The sequence below is a fragment of the Lithobates pipiens genome, unplaced genomic scaffold (assembly GCF_037356315.1).
Source record: "Lithobates pipiens isolate NorthernLeopardFrog02 unplaced genomic scaffold, aLitPip1_a1.2 Scaffold_10, whole genome shotgun sequence".
Classification (NCBI taxonomy): Eukaryota; Metazoa; Chordata; class Amphibia; order Anura; family Ranidae; genus Lithobates; species Lithobates pipiens.
Genome location: NW_027507686.1, coordinates 229797301 through 229815571, shown reverse-complemented (window position 1 = coordinate 229815571; position 18271 = coordinate 229797301). Strand labels below are relative to the sequence as shown.

Sequence of the window (18271 nt, the reverse complement as noted above, 5' to 3'; positions counted from 1 at the left end):
GGGGCCCCTGTCATAAAGGATGTCAGGGGGGCTGTCACGGAAGGTGTCGGGGGGCCCTGTCACTATAGGTGTCGGGAACCCCTGTCACGGTGGATATGGGTGCCCTGTCACGGGGAGTGTCGAGGGACCCTGTCACGGAGGGTGTCGGGGCCCCTGTCACGGAGGGTGTCGGGGGCCCCTGTCACGGAGGGTGTCGGGGGCCCCTGTCACGGAGGGTGTCGGGGGCCCTGTCACGGAGGGTGTCGGGGCCCCTGTCATAAAGGATGTCAGGGGGGCTGTCACGGAAGGTGTCGGGGGGCCCTGTCACTGTAGGTGTCGGGGGGCCCTGTCACTGTAGGTGTCGGGGACCCCTGTCACGGTGGATATGGGGGCCCCTGTCACGGAGGGTGTCGGGGCCCCTGTCACGGAGGGTGTCGGGAGCCCCTGTCACGGAGGGTGTCGGGGGCCCCTGTCACGGAGGGTGTCGGGGGCCCCTGTCACGGAGGGTGTCGGGGCCCCTGTCACGGAGGGTGTCGGGGGCCCCTGTCACGGAGGGTGTCGGGGGCCCCTGTCACGGAGGGTGTCGGGGGCCCCTGTCACGGAGGGTATGGAGGGTCACTGCCTGGAATTTCTCTTCCCTCAGACCAGAAAGGAGGGGAGAAAACACTGACTGATCATTACACAAGCCCGCCCACATCCCGACACTGGACCCGCCCGCCGTCAGGTGACATCGGTCATATGACACTTACTGTCTCTCCAATAGATGTGCTATGAAGAATGGGGGGATGTAGTCTCCGATGTGTCCTCTATAGGGCACTGTGTCCTGTCAAAACAGCTCCGAAAAGCAACACTCCCTCTTCCTGGCACAGCAGCAGCTAAGTGACGCGGCTCGGGCTGCCTGAGCCTTATAATGTATCCACTCTTCATCTGATTGGAGGACTCGATCGTCATCTGATTGGCCGAGGTGAGCATCTCCATCTCCATGACAACGGGGGACACAGGCTGGTTCCCATGTCACTGGGGGGGGGGCAGTCTAGATGTCACAAGGGGGAAAGTCTGTGGGGGGGGGGCAAGTCTGGATGTCACCTGGGAGGGGGCAAGTCTGGATGTCGCATGGGGGGACATCCAAACTGGCCCCCCCTGGTGGATGTCACCTGGGGGGGCAAGTCTGGATGTCACATGGGGAGACATCCAAACTGGCCCCCCTGGTGGATGTCACCTGGGGGGAGCAAGTCTGGATGTCACGGGGCCCAAGTCTGGATGTCACCTTGGGGGGCAAGTCTTGTTTTTTTTTCAGGGGGGCAAGTCTGGATGTCACCCAGGGCAAGTCTATCATGGGGGGGCAAGTCTGGATGTCTTTTGGGGGCAAGTCTGGATGTCACCCAGGGCAAGTCTGTCACGGGGGCAGTCTGGATGTCAGGGGGCAAGTCTGGATGTCACCTGGGGGGGCAAGTCTGGATGTCACCTTGGGGGGGCAAGTCTGGATGTCACCCAGGGCAAGTCTGGATGTCACCCAGGGCAAGTCTGTCACGGGGGGGCAGTCAGGATGTCACATGGGGCAAGTCTGGATGTCAGGGGGCAAGTCTGGATGTCACCTGGGGGGGCAAGTCTGAATGTCACTTGGGGGGACATCCAGACTGCCCGTGTGACATCCAGACTGCCCCCCCGGTGGATGTCACCTGGGGGGGCAAATCTGGATGTCACATATGGGGGGCAAGTCTGGAAGTCACCTGGGGGGGGCAAGTCCTGAATGTCTTTTGGGGGAGGCAAGTCTAGATGTCACCCAGGGCAAGTCTGTCACGGGGGGCAGTCAGGATGTCACATGGGCAAGTCTGGATGTCACCGGGGGGCAAGTCTGGATGTCACCAGAGGGGGGCAAGTCTGGATGTCACCCAGGGCAAGTCTGTCACGGGAGGCAGTCTGGATGTCACACGGGGCAAGTCTGTCACCGGGGGAGGGCAAGTCTGGATGTCACCGCGGGGGGGCCCAAGTATGGATGTCACCGGGGGGGGCCATGTCTGGATCTCACCTTGGGGGGGCAAGTCTGGATGTCACATATGAGGGGGCAAGTCTGGATGTCACCTGGGGGGGCAAATCTGGATGTCACCTTGGGGGGGGCAAGTATGTATGTCACACCGGGCAAGTCTGTATGTCACATATTGGGGGGCAAGTCTAGATGTCACATATGGGGGGGCAAGTCTGGATGTCACATATGGGGGGGCAAGTCTGGATGTCACATATGGGGGGGAAGTCTGGATGTCACCTTGGGGGGGCAAATCTGGATGTCTTTTGGGGGGGCAAGTCTGGATGTCACCCAGGGCAAGTCTGTCACGGGGGCAGTCTGGATGTCAGGGGGCAAGTCTGGATGTCACCTGGGGGGGCAAGTCTGGATGTCACATATGGGGGGAAAGTCTGGAAGTCACCTGGGGGGGCAAGTCTGGATGTATTTTGGGGGAGGCAAGTCTGAATGTCACCCAGGGCAAGTCTGTCACGGGGGGCAATCAGGATGTCACATGGGGCAAGTCTGGATGTCACCAGAGAGGGGGTAAGTCTGGATGTCACCCAGGGCAAATCTGTCACGGGGGGCAGTCTGGATGTCACACGGGGCAAGTCTGTCACTGGGGGAGGGCAAGTCTGGATGTCACATATGGGGGGACAAGTCTGGATGTCACCGGGGGGCCTCAAGTCTGGATGTCACCTTGGGGGGGGCAAGTCTGGATGTCACCCAGGGCAAGTCTGTCACGGGGGGGTGCAAGTCTGGATGTCTTTTGGGGGGGCAAGTCTGGATGTCACCCAGGGCAAGTCTGTCACGGGAGGCAAGTCTGGATGTCACCTTGGGGGGCAAGTCTGGATGTCACCTGGGGGGACATCCAGACTGCCCCGTGTGACATCCAGACTGGCCCTCCTGGTGGATGTCACCGGGGGGGCAAGTCTGGATGTCACATATGAGGAGGCAAGTCTGGATGTCACCTTGGGGGGGCAAGTCTGTATGTCACACCGGGCAAGTCTGTATGTCACATATGTGGAGGAATTATAGATGTCACATATGGGGGGAAGTCTAGATGTCACGTATGGGGGGGCACAAGTCTGGATGTCACATATGGGGGGGGCAAGTCTGGATGTCACATATGGGGGGGAAGTCTGGATGTCACCTTGGGGGGGCAAGTCTGGATGTCTTTTGGGGGGCAAGTCTGGATGTCACCCAGGGCAAGTCTGTCACGGGGGGGCAAGTCTGGATGTCTTTTAGGGGCAAGTCTGGATGTCACCCAGGGCAAGTCTGTCACGGGGGGCGGTCAGGATGTCACATGGGGCAAGTCTGGATGTCAGGGGGCAAGTCTGGATGTCACCTGTGGGGGCAAGTCTGGATGTCACCTGAGGGGACATCCAGACTGCCCCGTGTGAAATCCAGCCTCGCCCCCCTGGTGGATGTCACCGGGGGGGGCAAGTCTGGATGTCACATATGGGGGGAAAGTCTGGAAGTCACCTGGGGGGGCAAGTCTGGATGTCTTTTGGGGGAGGCAAGTCTGGATGTCACCCAAGGCAAGTCTGTCACGAGGGGGCAGTCAGGATGTCACATGGGGCAAGTCTAGATGTCACCAGGGGGCAAGTCTGGATGTCCCCAGAGGGGCGGCAAGTCTGGATGTCACCCAGGGCAAGTATGTCACGGGGGGCAGTCTGGATGTCACACGGGGCAAGTCTGTCACCGGGGGAGGGCAAGTCTGGATGTCACCTGTGAGGGGGCAAGTCTGGATGTCACATGGGGGTGAAATCTTAATGTCACATATGGGGGGCAAGTCTGGATGTCGCCCAGGGCAAGTCTGCCACGGGGGGCAAGTCTGTATGTCAGATATGGGGGGAGGTCTAGATGTCACATATGGGGGGAAGTCTAGATGTCACGTATGGGGGGGGCACAAGTCTGGATGTCACATATGGGGGGGGCAAGTCTGGATGTCACATATGGGGGGGAAGTCTGGATGTCACCTTGGGGGGGCAAGTCTGGGTGTCTTTTTGGGGGGGCAAGTCTGGATGTCACCCAGGGCAAGTCTGTCACGGGGGGGGCAAGTCTGGATGTCTTTTGGGGGCAAGTCTGGATGTCACCCAGGGCAAGTCTGTCACGGGGGCGGTCAGGATGTCACATGGGGCAAGTCTGGATGTCAGGGGGCAAGTCTGGATGTCACCTGGGGGGGCAAGTCTGGATGTCACCTGGGGGGGCAAGTCTGGATGTCACCTGGGGGGACATCCAGACTGCCCCGTGTGACATCCAGACTGGCCCCCCCTGGTGGATGTCACCTGGGGGGGGCAAGTCTGGATGTCACATATGGGGGGAAAGTCTGGAAGTCACCTGGGGGGGCAATATCTGGATGTCTTTTGGGGGAGGCAAGTCTGGATGTCACCCAAGGCAAGTCTGTCACGGGGGGCAGTCAGGATGTCACATGGGGCAAGTCTAGATGTCACCGGGGGGCAAGTCTGGATGTCACCCAGGGCAAGTATGTCACGGGGGGGCAGTCTGGATGTCACACGGGGCAAGTCTGTCACCGGGGGAGGGCAAGTCTGGATGTCACCTGGGAGGGGGCAAGTCTGGATGTCACATGGGGTGAAATCTTAATGTCACATATGGGGGGCAAGTCTGGATGTCGCCCAGGGCAAGTCTGTCACGGGGGGCAAGTCTGGATGTCGCCCAGGGCAAGTCTGTCACGGGGGGGCACAAGTCTGGATGTCACCGGGGGGGCGCAAGTCTGGATGTCACAGGGGGCAAGTCTGGATGTCACAGCAGGGGGGGCAAGTCTGAATGTCACCCTGGGCAAGTCTATCACTGGGGGGGGCAGTCTAGATGTCACATATGGGGGGCACGTCTGGATGTCACATATGGGGGAGTGGCAAGTCTGGATGTCACATATGGGGGAGTGGCAATTCTGGATGTCACCTGGGAGGGCAATTCTGGATGTCACCTGGGAGGGCAAGTCTGGAGGTCACCTGGAGGGGCAAGTCTGGATGTCACCTAAGATGGCACATGTCTGAATGTCATCCAGGGCAAGTCTGTCACAGGGGGGCATTCTGGATGTCTCACCGGGGGCAAGTCTTGATATCACAGCAGGGGGGCAAGTCTGGATGTCACCCAGGGCAAGTCTGTCACAGAGGGGCAGTCTGGATGTCACACGGGGCAAGTCTGGATGTTACCGGGGGGAAGGGCAAGTCTGGATGTCACCGGGGGGAAGGGCAAGTCTGGATGTCACCTTGGGGGGGCAAGTCTGTATGTCACACCGGGCAAGTCTGTATGTCACATATGGGGGGGCAAGTCTGGATGTCACATATGAGGGGGCAAGTCTGGATGTCACATATGGGGGGCAAGTCTGGATGTCACATATGGGGGGGAAGTTTGGATGTCACCTTGGGGGGGCAAGTCTGGATGTCACATATGGGGGGGGCAAGTCTGGATGTCACATATGGGGGGGACATTTGGATGTCACCTTGGGGGGGCAAGTCTGGATGTCTTTTGGGGAGGCAAGTCTGGATGTCACCCAGGGCAAGTCTGTCACGGGGAGGGCAAGTCTGGATGTCACCTGGGAGGGAGCAAGTCTGGATGCCACATGGGAGTGAAATCTTAATGTCACATATGGGGGGCAAGTCTGGATGTCGCCCAGGGCAAGTCTGTCATGGGGGCAAGTCTGGATGTCGCCCAGGGCAAGTCTGTCACGGGGGGCGCAAGTCTGGATGTCACAGGGGGGCAAGTCTGGATGTCACAGCAGGGGGGGCAAGTCTGAATGTCACCCAGGGCAAGTTTATCACTGGGGGGGCAGTCTGGATGTCACATATGGGGGGGCAAGTCTGGATGTCACATATGGGGGAGGGGCAAGTCTGGATGTCACGGGGAGGAAGTCTGGATGTCACCTGGAGGGGCAAGTCTGGATGTCACCTGGGAGGGGGCATGTCTGAATGTCATCCAGGGCAAGTCTGTCACAGGGGGGCATTCTGGATGTCTCACCGGGGGGGCAAGTCTTGATGTCACAGCAGGGGGGCAAGTCTGGATGTCACCCAGGGCAAGTCTGTCACAGAGGGGCAGTCTGGATGTCACACGGGGCAAGTCTGGATGTCACACAGGGCAAGTCTGTCACCTAGTGGGGGCCAGTCTGGATGTCACCTGGTGGGGGCCAGTCTGGATGTCACGGGGGGGCCAGTCTGGATGTCCCACGGGGAAAGGATGTCACCTGGTGGGGGCAAGCCTGTATGTCACATATGGGGGGGCGGCAAGTCTGGATGTCTCACGGGGCAAGTCTGTGACGGGGGGGAAAGTCTGGATGTTACAAGGGGGGGCAGGTCTGGATGACTCACGGGGTAAGTCTGTCACAGGGGGCAAGTCTGTATGTCACACCTGGCAAGTCTGTGTGCCACATATGGGGGGCAAGTCTGGATGTCACATATGGGGGGGTAAAGTCTGGATGTCACATATGGGGGGGGCAAAGTCTGGATGTCACATATGGGGGGGGGGCAATTCTGGATGTCACATATGGGGGGGCAAGTCTGGATGTCACATATGGGGGGGCAAGTCTGGATGTCACATATGGGGGGGCAAGTCTGGATGTCACATATGGGGGGGGGCAAGTCTGGATGTCACATATGGGGGGGCAAGTCTGGATGTCACATATGGGGGGGGCAAGTCTGGATGTCACATATGGGGGGCAAGTCTGGATGTCACATATGGGGGCGGCAAGTCTGGATGTCACAAAGGGGGGGCGGAAAGTCTGGATGTCTTTTGGGGGAGGCAAGTCTAGATGTCACCCAGGGCAAGTCTGTCACGGGGGGCAGTCAGGATGTCACCGGGGGGCAAGTCTGGATGTCACCAGAGGGGGGGCAGTCTGGATGTCACATGGGCAAGTCTGTCACCGGGGGAGGGCAAGTCTGGATGTCACATATGGGGGGCAAGTCTTGATGTCACCTTGGGGGGGCAAGTCTGGATGTCACCCAGAGCAAGTCTGTCACGGAAGGGGGGGGGTGCAAGTCTGGATGTCTTTTGGGGGAGCAAGTCTGGATGTCACCCAGGGCAAGTCTGTCATGGGGGGCAGTCAAGATGTCACATGGGGCAAGTCTGGATGTCACCTGGGGGGCAAGTCTGGATGTCACCTGGGGGGACATCCAGACTGCCCCGTGTGACATCCAGACTGGCCCCCTGGTGGATGTCACATATGAGGGGGCAAGTCTGGATGTCACATATGAGGGGGCAAGTCTGGATGTCACCTTGGGGGGGGCAAGTCTGTATGTCACATATGGGGGTGCAAGTCTAGATGTCACATATGGGGGAGCGCAAGTCTGGATGTCACATTTGGGGGGGCAAGTCTGGATGTCACATATGGGGGGGCAAGTCTGGATGTCACATATGGGTGGAAGTCTGGATGTCACCTTGGGGGGGCAAGTCTGCATGTCTTTTGGGGGGGCAAGTCTGCATGTCACCCAGAGCAAGTCTGTCACGGGGGGCGGTCAGGATGTCACATGGGGCAAGTCTGGATGTCACCTGGGTGGGCAAGTCTGGATGTCACCTGGGGGGACTTCCAGACTGCCCTGTGTGACATCCAGACTGGCCCCCCTGGTGGATGTCACCTGGGGGGGCAAGTCTGGATGTCACATATGGGGGAAAGTCTGGAAGTCACCTGGGGGGGCAAGTCTGGATGTCTTTTGGGGGAGGCAAGTCTGGATGTCACCCAAGGCAAGTCTGTCACGGGGGGGCAGTCAGGATGTCACATGGGGCAAGTCTAGATGTCACCGGGGGGCAAGTCTGGATGTCACCGGAGGGGCGGCAAGTCTGGATGTCACCCAGAGCAAGTATGTCATGGGGGGCAGTCTGGATGTCACACAGGGCAAGTCTGTCACCGGGGGAGGGCAAGTCTGGATGTCACCTGGGAGGGGGCAAGTTTGGATGTCACATGGGGGTGAAATCTTAATGTCACATATGGGGGGGCAAGTCTGGATGTCGCCTAGGGCAAGTCTGTCACGGGGGGGGCAAGTCTGGATGTCGCCCAGGGCAAGTCTGTCACGGGGGGGCAAGTCTGGATGTCGCCCAGGGCAAGTCTGTCAGGGGGGGCGCAATTCTGGATGTCACCGGGGGGGCGCAAGTCTGGATGTCACAGCAGGGGGGCAAGTCTGAATGTCACCCTGGGCAAGTCTATCACTGGGGGGGCAGTCTGGATGTCACAGGGGGCAATCCAGATGTCACATATGGGGGGGCAAGTCTGGATGTCACATATGGGGGAGTGGCAAGTCTGGATGTCACCTGGAGGGGCAAGTCTGGATGTCACCTGGAGGGGCAAGTCTGGATGTCACCTGGAGGGGCAAGTCTGGAGGTCACCTGGAGGGGCAAGTCTGGATGTCACCTGGGATGGGACATGTCTGAATGTCATCCAGGGCAAGTCTGTCACAGGGGGGCATTCTGGATGTCTCACCGGGGGGCAAGTCTTGATGTCACAGCAGGGGGGCAAGTCTGGATGTCACCCAGGGCAAGTCTGTCACAGAGGGGCAGTCTGGATGTCACACGGGGCAAGTCTGGATGTCACCGGGGGAAGGGCAAGTCTGGATGTCACCGGGGGGAAGGGCAAGTCTGGATGTCACCAGGGGAAAGGGCAAGTCTGGATGTCACCGGGGGAAGGGCAAGTCTGGATGTCACCGGGGGGAGGGCAAGTCTGGATGTCACCGGGGGGAGGGCAAGTCTGGATGTCACTGGGGGGGCATTCTGGATGTCACTGGGGGGGCATTCTGGATGTCACCGGGGGGGCCACTCTGGATGTCACATGGGGGGCAGTCTGGATGTCACACAGGGCAAGTCTGTCACAGGGGGGGCAAGTCTGGATGTCACCTGGTGGGGGCCAGTCTGGATGTCACGGGGGGCCAGTCTGGATGTCACACGGGGCAAGGATGTCACCTGGTGGGGGCAAGTCTGTATGTCACATATGGGGGGCGGCAAGTCTGGATGTTACAGAGGGGGGGCAAGTCTGGATGTCACAGAGGGGGGGCAAGTCTGGATGTAACAAGGGGGGGCAAGTCTGGATGTCTCACGGGACAAGTCTGTCATGGGGGGGCAAGTCTGGATGTCACAGAGGGGGGGCAAGTCTGGATGTTACAAGGGGGGGCAGGTCTGGATGTCTCACGGGGTAAGTCTGTCACGGGGGGCAAGTCTGTATGTCACACAGGGCAAGTCTGTATGTCACATATGGGGGGGCAAGTCTGGATGTCACATATAGGGGGGCAAGTCTGGATGTCACATATGGGGGGGCAAGTCTGGATGTCACATATGGGGGGGGCAAGTCCGGATGTCACATATGGGGGGGGGCAAGTCTGGATGTCACATATGGGGGGGGGGCAAGTCTGGATGTCACATATGGGGGGGCAAGTCTGGATGTCACAAATGGGGGGGGCAAGTCTGGATGTCACATATGGGGGGGCAAGTCTGGATGTCACATATGGGGGGGCAAGTCTGGATGTCACATATGGGGGGGCAAGTCTGGATGTCACATATGGGGGGGCAAGTCTGGATGTCACATATGGGGGGGAAGTCTGGATGTCACACATGGGGGCGGCAAGTCTGGATGTCACATATGGGGGGGGCAAGTCTGGATGCCACATATGGGGGCGGCAAGTCTGGATGTCACATATGGGGGGGCAAGTCTGGATGTCACATATGGGGGGGCAAGTCTGGATGTCACATATGGGGGGGGCAAGTCTGGATGTCACAGGGGGGTGGCAAGTCTGGATGTCACAGAGGAGGGAGGGCAAGTCTGGATGTTACAAGGGGGGCAAGTCTGGATGTCTCACGGGACAAGTCTGTCATGGGGGGGGCAGTCTGGATGTCACAAGGGGAGGCAGTCTGAATGTCACACGGGGCAAATCTGGATGTCACATGGGGCAAGTCTGTCACAGGGGGGGCAGTCTGGATGTCACAAGGGGGGCAGTCTGGATGTCACATATGGGGGGGGCAAGTCTGGATGTCACATATGGGGGGGCAAGTCTGGATGTCACATATGGGGGGGAAGTCTGGATGTCACATATGGGGGGGGGCAGGGCAAGTCTGGATGTCACATATGGGGGGGCAGGGCAAGGCAAGTCTGGATATCACATATAGAGGGGGGCAGGCAAGTCTGGGTGTCACATATGGGGGGGCAGGCAAGTCTGGATGTCACATATGGGGTGGAGGGCAGGCAAGTCTGGATGTCACATATGGGGTGGGGGGCAGGCAAGTCTGGATGTCACATATGGGGGTGGGGAGCAGGCAAGTCTGGATGTCACATATGGGGGGGCGGCAGGCAAGTCTGGATGTCACATATGGGGGGGCAGGCAAGTCTGGATGTCACATATGGGGGGGTCAGGCAAGTCTGGATGTCACATATAGGGGGGGAGGCAAGTCTGGATGTCACATGGGGGGGGCAGGCAAGTCTGGATGTCACATATAGGGGGGGCAGGCAAGTCTGGATGTCACATATAGGGGGGGCAGGCAAGTCTGGATGTCACATATGGGGGGGCAGGCAAGTCTGGATATCACATATGGGGGAGTAGGCAAGTCTGGATGTCACATATGCGGGGGGGGGTGTAGGCATGTCTGGATGTCGCATATGGGGGGGCAGGTAAGTCTGGATGTCACATATGGGGGGCAGGCAAGTCTGGATGTCACATATGGGGGGGTGGCAGGCAAGTCTGGATGTCACATATGGGGGGTGGCAGGCAAGTCTGGATGTCACATATGGGGGTGGGGGTGGCAGGCAAGTCTGGATATCACATATGGGGGGGTAGGCAAGTCTGGATGTCACATATGGGGGGGCAGGCAAGTCTGGATGTCACATATGGGGGGGGCAGGCAAGTCTGGATGTCACATATGGGGGGGCAGGCAAGTCTGGATGTCACATATGGGGGGGCAGGCAAGTCTGGATGTCACATATGGGGGGCAGGCAAGTCTGGATGTCACATATGGGGGGGCAGGCAAGTCTGGATGTCACATATGGGGGGGCAGGCAAGTCTGGATGTCACATATGGGGGGGTAGGCAAGTCTGGATGTCACATATGGTGGGGTAGGCAAGTCTGGATGTCACATATGGGTGGGGGGAGGCAAGTCTGGATGTCACATATGGGTGGGGGGGGGAGTCTGGATGTCACATATGGGTGGGGGGGAAGGCAAGTCTGGATGTCACATATGGGGGGGGGCAGGCAAGTCTGGATGTCACATATCATATGGGGGGGCAGGCAAGTCTGGATGTCACATATGGGGGGGCAGGCAAGTCTGGATGTCACATATGGGGGGGCAGGCAAGTCTGGATGTCACATATGGGGGGACAGGCAAGTCTGGATGTCACATATGGGATGGGGGGGCAGGCAAGTCTGGATGTCACATATGAGGGGGCGGGGCAGGCAAGTCTGGATGTCACATATGGGGGTGCAGGCAAGTCTGGATGTCACATATGGGGGGGTAGGCAAGTCTGGATGTCACATATGGTGGGGTAGGCAAGTCTGGATGTCACATATGGTGGGGTAGGCAAGTCTGGATGTCACATATGGGTGGGGGGAGGCAAGTCTGGATGTCACATATGGGTGGGGGGGGCAAGTCTGGATGTCACATATGGGTGGGGGGAGGCAAGTCTGGATGTCACATATGGGGGGGGGTAGGCAAGTCTGGATGTCACATATGGGGGGGGAGGGGGCAGGCAAGTCTGGATGTCACATATGGGGGGGAGGGGGCAGGCAAGTCTGGATGTCACATATGGGGGGGGCAGGCAAGTCTGGATGTCACATATGGGGGGGAGGCAAGTCTGGATGTCACATATGGGTGGGGCAAGTCTGGATGTCACATATGGGGGGGCAAGTCTGGATGTCACATATGGGGGGGCAAGCAAGTCTGGATGTCACATATGGGGGGCAGGCAAGTCTGGATGTCACATATGGGGGGCAGGCAAGTCTGGATGTCACATATGGGGGGGCAGGCAAGTCTGGATGTCACATATGGGGGGGCAGGCAAGTCTGGATGTCACATATGGGGGGGAGGGAAGTCTGGATTTCACATATGGGGGGGCAGGCAAGTCTGGATGTCACATATGGGGCAGGCAAGCCTGGATGTCACATATGGGGGGCAAGTCTGGATGTCACATATGGGGGGGGGCAGGCAAGTCTGGATGTCACATATGGGGGGGCAAGTCTGGATGTCACATATGGGGGGCAAGTCTGGATGTCACATATGGGGGAGCAAGTCTGGATGTCACATATGGGGGGGAAGTCTGGATGTCACACATGGGGGCGGCAAGTCTGGATGTCACATATGGGGGGGGGCAAGTCTGGATGCCACATATGGGGGCGGCAAGTCTGGATGTCACATATGGGGGGGCAAGTCTGGATGTCACATATGGGGGGGCAAGTCTGGATGTCACATATGGGGGGGGCAAGTCTGGATGTCACAGGGGGGTGGCAAGTCTGGATGTCACAGAGGAGGGAGGGCAAGTCTGGATGTTACAAGGGGGGCAAGTCTGGATGTCTCACGGGACAAGTCTGTCACGGGGGGGGCAGTCTGGATGTCACAAGGGGAGGCAGTCTGAATGTCACACGGGGCAAATCTGGATGTCACATGGGGCAAGTCTGTCACAGGGGGGGCAGTCTGGATGTCACAAGGGGGGCAGTCTGGATGTCACATATGGGGGGGGCAAGTCTGGATGTCACATATGGGGGGGCAAGTCTGGATGTCACATATGGGGGGGGAAGTCTGGATGTCACATATGGGGGGGCAGGGCAAGTCTGGATGTCACATATGGGGGGGCAGGGCAAGGCAAGTCTGGATATCACATATAGAGGGGGGCAGGCAAGTCTGGGTGTCACATATGGGGGGGCAGGCAAGTCTGGATGTCACATATGGGGTGGAGGGCAGGCAAGTCTGGATGTCACATATGGGGTGGGGGGCAGGCAAGTCTGGATGTCACATATGGGGGTGGGGAGCAGGCAAGTCTGGATGTCACATATGGGGGGGCGGCAGGCAAGTCTGGATGTCACATATGGGGGGGCAGGCAAGTCTGGATGTCACATATGGGGGGGTCAGGCAAGTCTGGATGTCACATATAGGGGGGGAGGCAAGTCTGGATGTCACATGGGGGGGGGCAGGCAAGTCTGGATGTCACATATAGGGGGGGGGCAGGCAAGTCTGGATGTCACATATAGGGGGGGCAGGCAAGTCTGGATGTCACATATGGGGGGGCAGGCAAGTCTGGATATCACATATGGGGGAGTAGGCAAGTCTGGATGTCACATATGCGGGGGGGGGTGTAGGCATGTCTGGATGTCGCATATGGGGGGGCAGGTAAGTCTGGATGTCACATATGGGGGGGCAGGCAAGTCTGGATGTCACATATGGGGGGGTGGCAGGCAAGTCTGGATGTCACATATGGGGGGTGGCAGGCAAGTCTGGATGTCACATATGGGGGTGGGGGTGGCAGGCAAGTCTGGATATCACATATGGGGGGGTAGGCAAGTCTGGATGTCACATATGGGGGGGCAGGCAAGTCTGGATGTCACATATGGGGGGGCAGGCAAGTCTGGATGTCACATATGGGGGGGCAGGCAAGTCTGGATGTCACATATGGGGGGGCAGGCAAGTCTGGATGTCACATATGGGGGGCAGGCAAGTCTGGATGTCACATATGGGGGGGCAGGCAAGTCTGGATGTCACATATGGGGGGGCAGGCAAGTCTGGATGTCACATATGGGGGGGTAGGCAAGTCTGGATGTCACATATGGTGGGGTAGGCAAGTCTGGATGTCACATATGGGTGGGGGGAGGCAAGTCTGGATGTCACATATGGGTGGGGGGGGGAGTCTGGATGTCACATATGGGTGGGGGGGAAGGCAAGTCTGGATGTCACATATGGGGGGGGCAGGCAAGTCTGGATGTCACATATCATATGGGGGGGCAGGCAAGTCTGAATGTCACATATGGGGGGGCAGGCAAGTCTGGATGTCACATATGGGGGGGCAGGCAAGTCTGGATGTCACATATGGGGGGACAGGCAAGTCTGGATGTCACATATGGGATGGGGGGGCAGGCAAGTCTGGATGTCACATATGAGGGGGCGGGGCAGGCAAGTCTGGATGTCACATATGGGGGTGCAGGCAAGTCTGGATGTCACATATGGGGGGGTAGGCAAGTCTGGATGTCACATATGGTGGGGTAGGCAAGTCTGGATGTCACATATGGTGGGGTAGGCAAGTCTGGATGTCACATATGGGTGGGGGGAGGCAAGTCTGGATGTCACATATGGGTGGGGGGGGCAAGTCTGGATGTCACATATGGGTGGGGGGAGGCAAGTCTGGATGTCACATATGGGGGGGGTAGGCAAGTCTGGATGTCACATATGGGGGGAGGGGGCAGGCAAGTCTGGATGTCACATATGGGGGGGAGGGGGCAGGCAAGTCTGGATGTCACATATGGGGGGGGCAGGCAAGTCTGGATGTCACATATGGGGGGGAGGCAAGTCTGGATGTCACATATGGGTGGGGCAAGTCTGGATGTCACATATGGGGGGCAAGTCTGGATGTCACATATGGGGGGGCAAGCAAGTCTGGATGTCACATATGGGGGGCAGGCAAGTCTGGATGTCACATATGGGGGGCAGGCAAGTCTGGATGTCACATATGGGGGGGCAGGCAAGTCTGGATGTCACATATGGGGGGGCAGGCAAGTCTGGATGTCACATATGGGGGGGAGGGAAGTCTGGATTTCACATATGGGGGGGCAGGCAAGTCTGGATGTCACATATGGGGCAGGCAAGCCTGGATGTCACATATGGGGGGCAAGTCTGGATGTCACATATGGGGGGGGGCAGGCAAGTCTGGATGTCACATATGGGGGGGCAAGTCTGGATGTCACATATGGGGGGGCAAGTCTGGATGTCACATATGGGGGGGCAAGTCTGGATGTTACATATGGGGGCGGTGGCAAGTCTGGATGTCACATATGGGGGCGGTGGCAAGTCTAGATGTCACCCAGGGGGGTGGCAAGTCTGGATGTCACCCAGGGCATGTATGTCACGGGGGGGTGGCAAGTCTGGATGTCACGGGGGGTGGCAAGTCTTACTGCACTTCCGCGGACACAGGCTGGGACGCTGGCTGCACTACCGCGGACACAGGCTGGGACGCTGGCTGCACTACCGCGGACACTGGCTGGCTGCATCTGACGGGCATTGGTGAGGCTGTATTGATCTCCTGCACCATGTCCCCAGTCTCTGACCATCTCCTGTATAAAAATATTTTTAAAAACAGTCACTTTTCGGGATCGGTGTTATTCAGTTTTCGCGATCAAAGAAGATTTATTTTCGGTATCAGTTTCGGCACCAAAAAACCCATTCCGTGCATCCTTACCTATTTTCACGGCCTGCATTACTGGAGGGGATACCTATTTTAAATGCTTTCATTACAACAAGAGGGATGCCTATTTTCATGGCCTGTGATCTTATAAGAGGGGATACAGAATTTCACGACCTGCATTAGTACTATTGTGGGAGGAAACAAACTTAACCCCCCAACTGTCATAGAGGGGAAAAAGGAAACTGGTAGCAGTTATTATTGTCATTAGTTGGGGGTGACGTGTATTAGTGACAGGGGCTCAGTCTGGTGTTTCAGTTGGATGGGGGTCAGTCTGAGGTGTCAGTAGTTTGTTATGGGGGTGTCAGTCTAGGGGGTGGTGATCTATCTGTCTGTGTAGCCAGCGGTTGGGGTAATTCCTAGTTTTTAGTGGTTTGGAGTAGGTAGGTTTCCTCACTCCTCAGTGTACTTATTATATTTCAATTAAACTATCTTTTACAAACTTTGTGACCGGGTTCACACTATTGCGAATTGGATGAGGGTTTCCACCGCATCTGATGCGCATAGCAGGAGATTGTGGCCAACTCTCTATGGAGCCGCTTCACACATCTCTGCAGTCTCCAGTGTGAATTGCGCATCTTTTGGTTCCTTTCAGGTCTGAATTCAGCCAAAATTGGACCTGAAACATTGAATGGAGACGCACCGGACTCCTGCTGTGAGCCGCTGCATTCCCCATGTGAGCCCAGCCAGTTCTAAATGGAAATTTAAATCCCTGGCCCACCCATTTTTTAGTTAACCAACGTTAGAGGTATGTTACCATGTATTTCTAAATTTGTCAGTTTCTGACTCTTTAATGTTTTTTTCTTTTTCAGCTTCCCCCATCTGTTTTGGCTGTCACCATGCAGATCTGCAATTTTCTCATCCGCCTGTGATTGGCCGTGTACTTTTGGAGTGGAAACATATATACCAGTTCTTTATGCACCTCACCTTTACATTTTTCCAATCTTGTATCGTCCGTCAGCATAAATGGTTTCTACAATCAAGCTGACCTGGTCCACCCTTCCTTTCCTAATCCTAGCTATTCTTTGTTAGGGATATTGGGGCCCAGTTTTTTTTTTTTTGGTAAACGTGGTTAAATACTTAAATGGACTATTGTATAGTTTGAGTCTTGCTGTGTGAGATTGTGTCGGGTATTTATTTGCTTTTGTTTTCATGCCACATTTTTTGAATAAAATTCACTGTTTTTAAAAGTTTCAAAATAATATGCTTTTAACATCCAATAAAATAGTCAGTGCCTTTTGTTGCTCATACTCTTGTCTTGTTGCTTATTTCCTTAACTTTTTGTCTTTCAGTTTGTTGTTTGTTTTTGACCTCCCAGAAGGTTTTACCCCCTTTATGACCATAATATTGTTTGCTATCCAGCACTGTGCTACTTTCACACTGGGGGCGTCGGCGGTAAAGGGCCACTTTACCATTGTTTTTGCGGCGCTATTTGGCCACTAGCAGGGCGCTTTTAACCTCCGCCAGCAGCCGAAAAAGCACTTTGTCGGCGGTTCGGAGACGCTGCCCATTGATTTCCAATGGGCAAGGGCGCTGTAGGAGCGGTGTATACACTGCTCCTACAGCGCCTCAAAGATGCGGGTAGCAGGACTTTTTTTTTTTTTTTACCGTTCTGCCAGCGCACCGATCCATGAGTTAGATTAGAAGGGATGGAGGCCCAGAGACATGTCCAGGGTACACTGAGGATACATGGGATAGATTAGATGGGATGGATGTCCAGGGAAAACAGAGGAGGCCTCCATCGCTACTAATCTATCCCATGTATCCTCTGTGTACTCTGGACATGTCTCTGGGCCTCCATCCCTTCTAATCTTACAGGGGGAACTCTGCGAACCCTGATGTACAGGGCAATGCTGCAGACCCTGATGTAAGTGGGAGAAGGGGGTCCCTGACCTCAGAGGGGTGAAAGGGGGTCCCTGTCCTCCAGAGGGGTGAAAGGGGGTCCCTGTCCTCCAGAGGGGTGAAAGGGGGCCCCTGTCCTCAGAGGGGTGAAAGGGGGCCCCTGTCCTCAGAGGGGTGAAAGCGGGGCCCCTGTCCTCAGAGGGGTGAAAGGGGGCCCCTGTCCTCGGGGAAGATGGAGTAGGATATGGGATGGTCTCACCATGACATGCAGGTCCCTCATTTATGGCCGTCTGGGATACCCTCCAGCAGCACGGATGGGTGATCAGCATATCCCCAGGGAGCACAGCTACGGCTTGACAATCTGGCAGCAATTGATGGGTACAGTGGCTGCGTTTGATGGCACAGTGGCGGCAATTTATGGGCACAGTGGTTGCGTTTGGGCGCAGTGAAGCTGTGTTTTCTGGGCGCAGTGAAGCAGCGTTTTCTGGGTGCAGTGAAGCAGCATTTTCTGGGCACAGTGAGGCGGCATTTTCTCGGCATTTGCTGAGCACAGTGAGGCATTTTCTGGGTGCAGTGAGTTTGATGGGCACAGTTATGTTGCATTTTCTGGGCGCAGTGAGGTGTTTGGGCACAGTGAGGCGTCATTTTTTGAGCCTAATGATCCGTTTTCTGGGCGCAGTTCGGCTGTGTTTTCTGCTGGGCACAGTGGCAGCGTATTTATTGGCAGAACAATGTACTATGCATGGGGGCCTGTCCCCCTCTCCAAGCTCCTCTCTATCTCCCCCTCCCTCCAACTCTCCGCCTCCACCTGCCCCCTCGCGTCCATAATTTTTCTGGACCCTTGGCATGCATAAGATTCGTGCAATTCGCAGAGTGAGAGCATATTTCTCGACCAGCTCCCGTGCATGCGCGATCAAGGGCTATGAAATCGCGCATGCGCAGGAAAGCCCCGCCGTCAGCTTGTGTAGCACGATTAGCTCCCGCGCATGTGCTGTTAATAGCAGTGAAGTGGCGCATGCGCAGTAAAGCCCCACCGTCAGCTGTTTCAGTGACGGAGCTGCACCGGAAGTGACGGGGTTTGC

General features: G+C 57.0%; 1 long non-coding RNA gene across 1 annotated transcript; it reads left to right on the top strand.

Moving 5' to 3' along the window:
- Positions 1 to 729: 729 nt before the first annotated feature.
- Positions 730 to 16595, top strand: LOC143942399 (uncharacterized). Its single transcript, XR_013264766.1, has 2 exons — positions 730 to 943; positions 16160 to 16595. It is a non-coding gene; the product is annotated as an uncharacterized LOC143942399 (long non-coding RNA).
- Positions 16596 to 18271: the final 1676 nt, after the last annotated feature.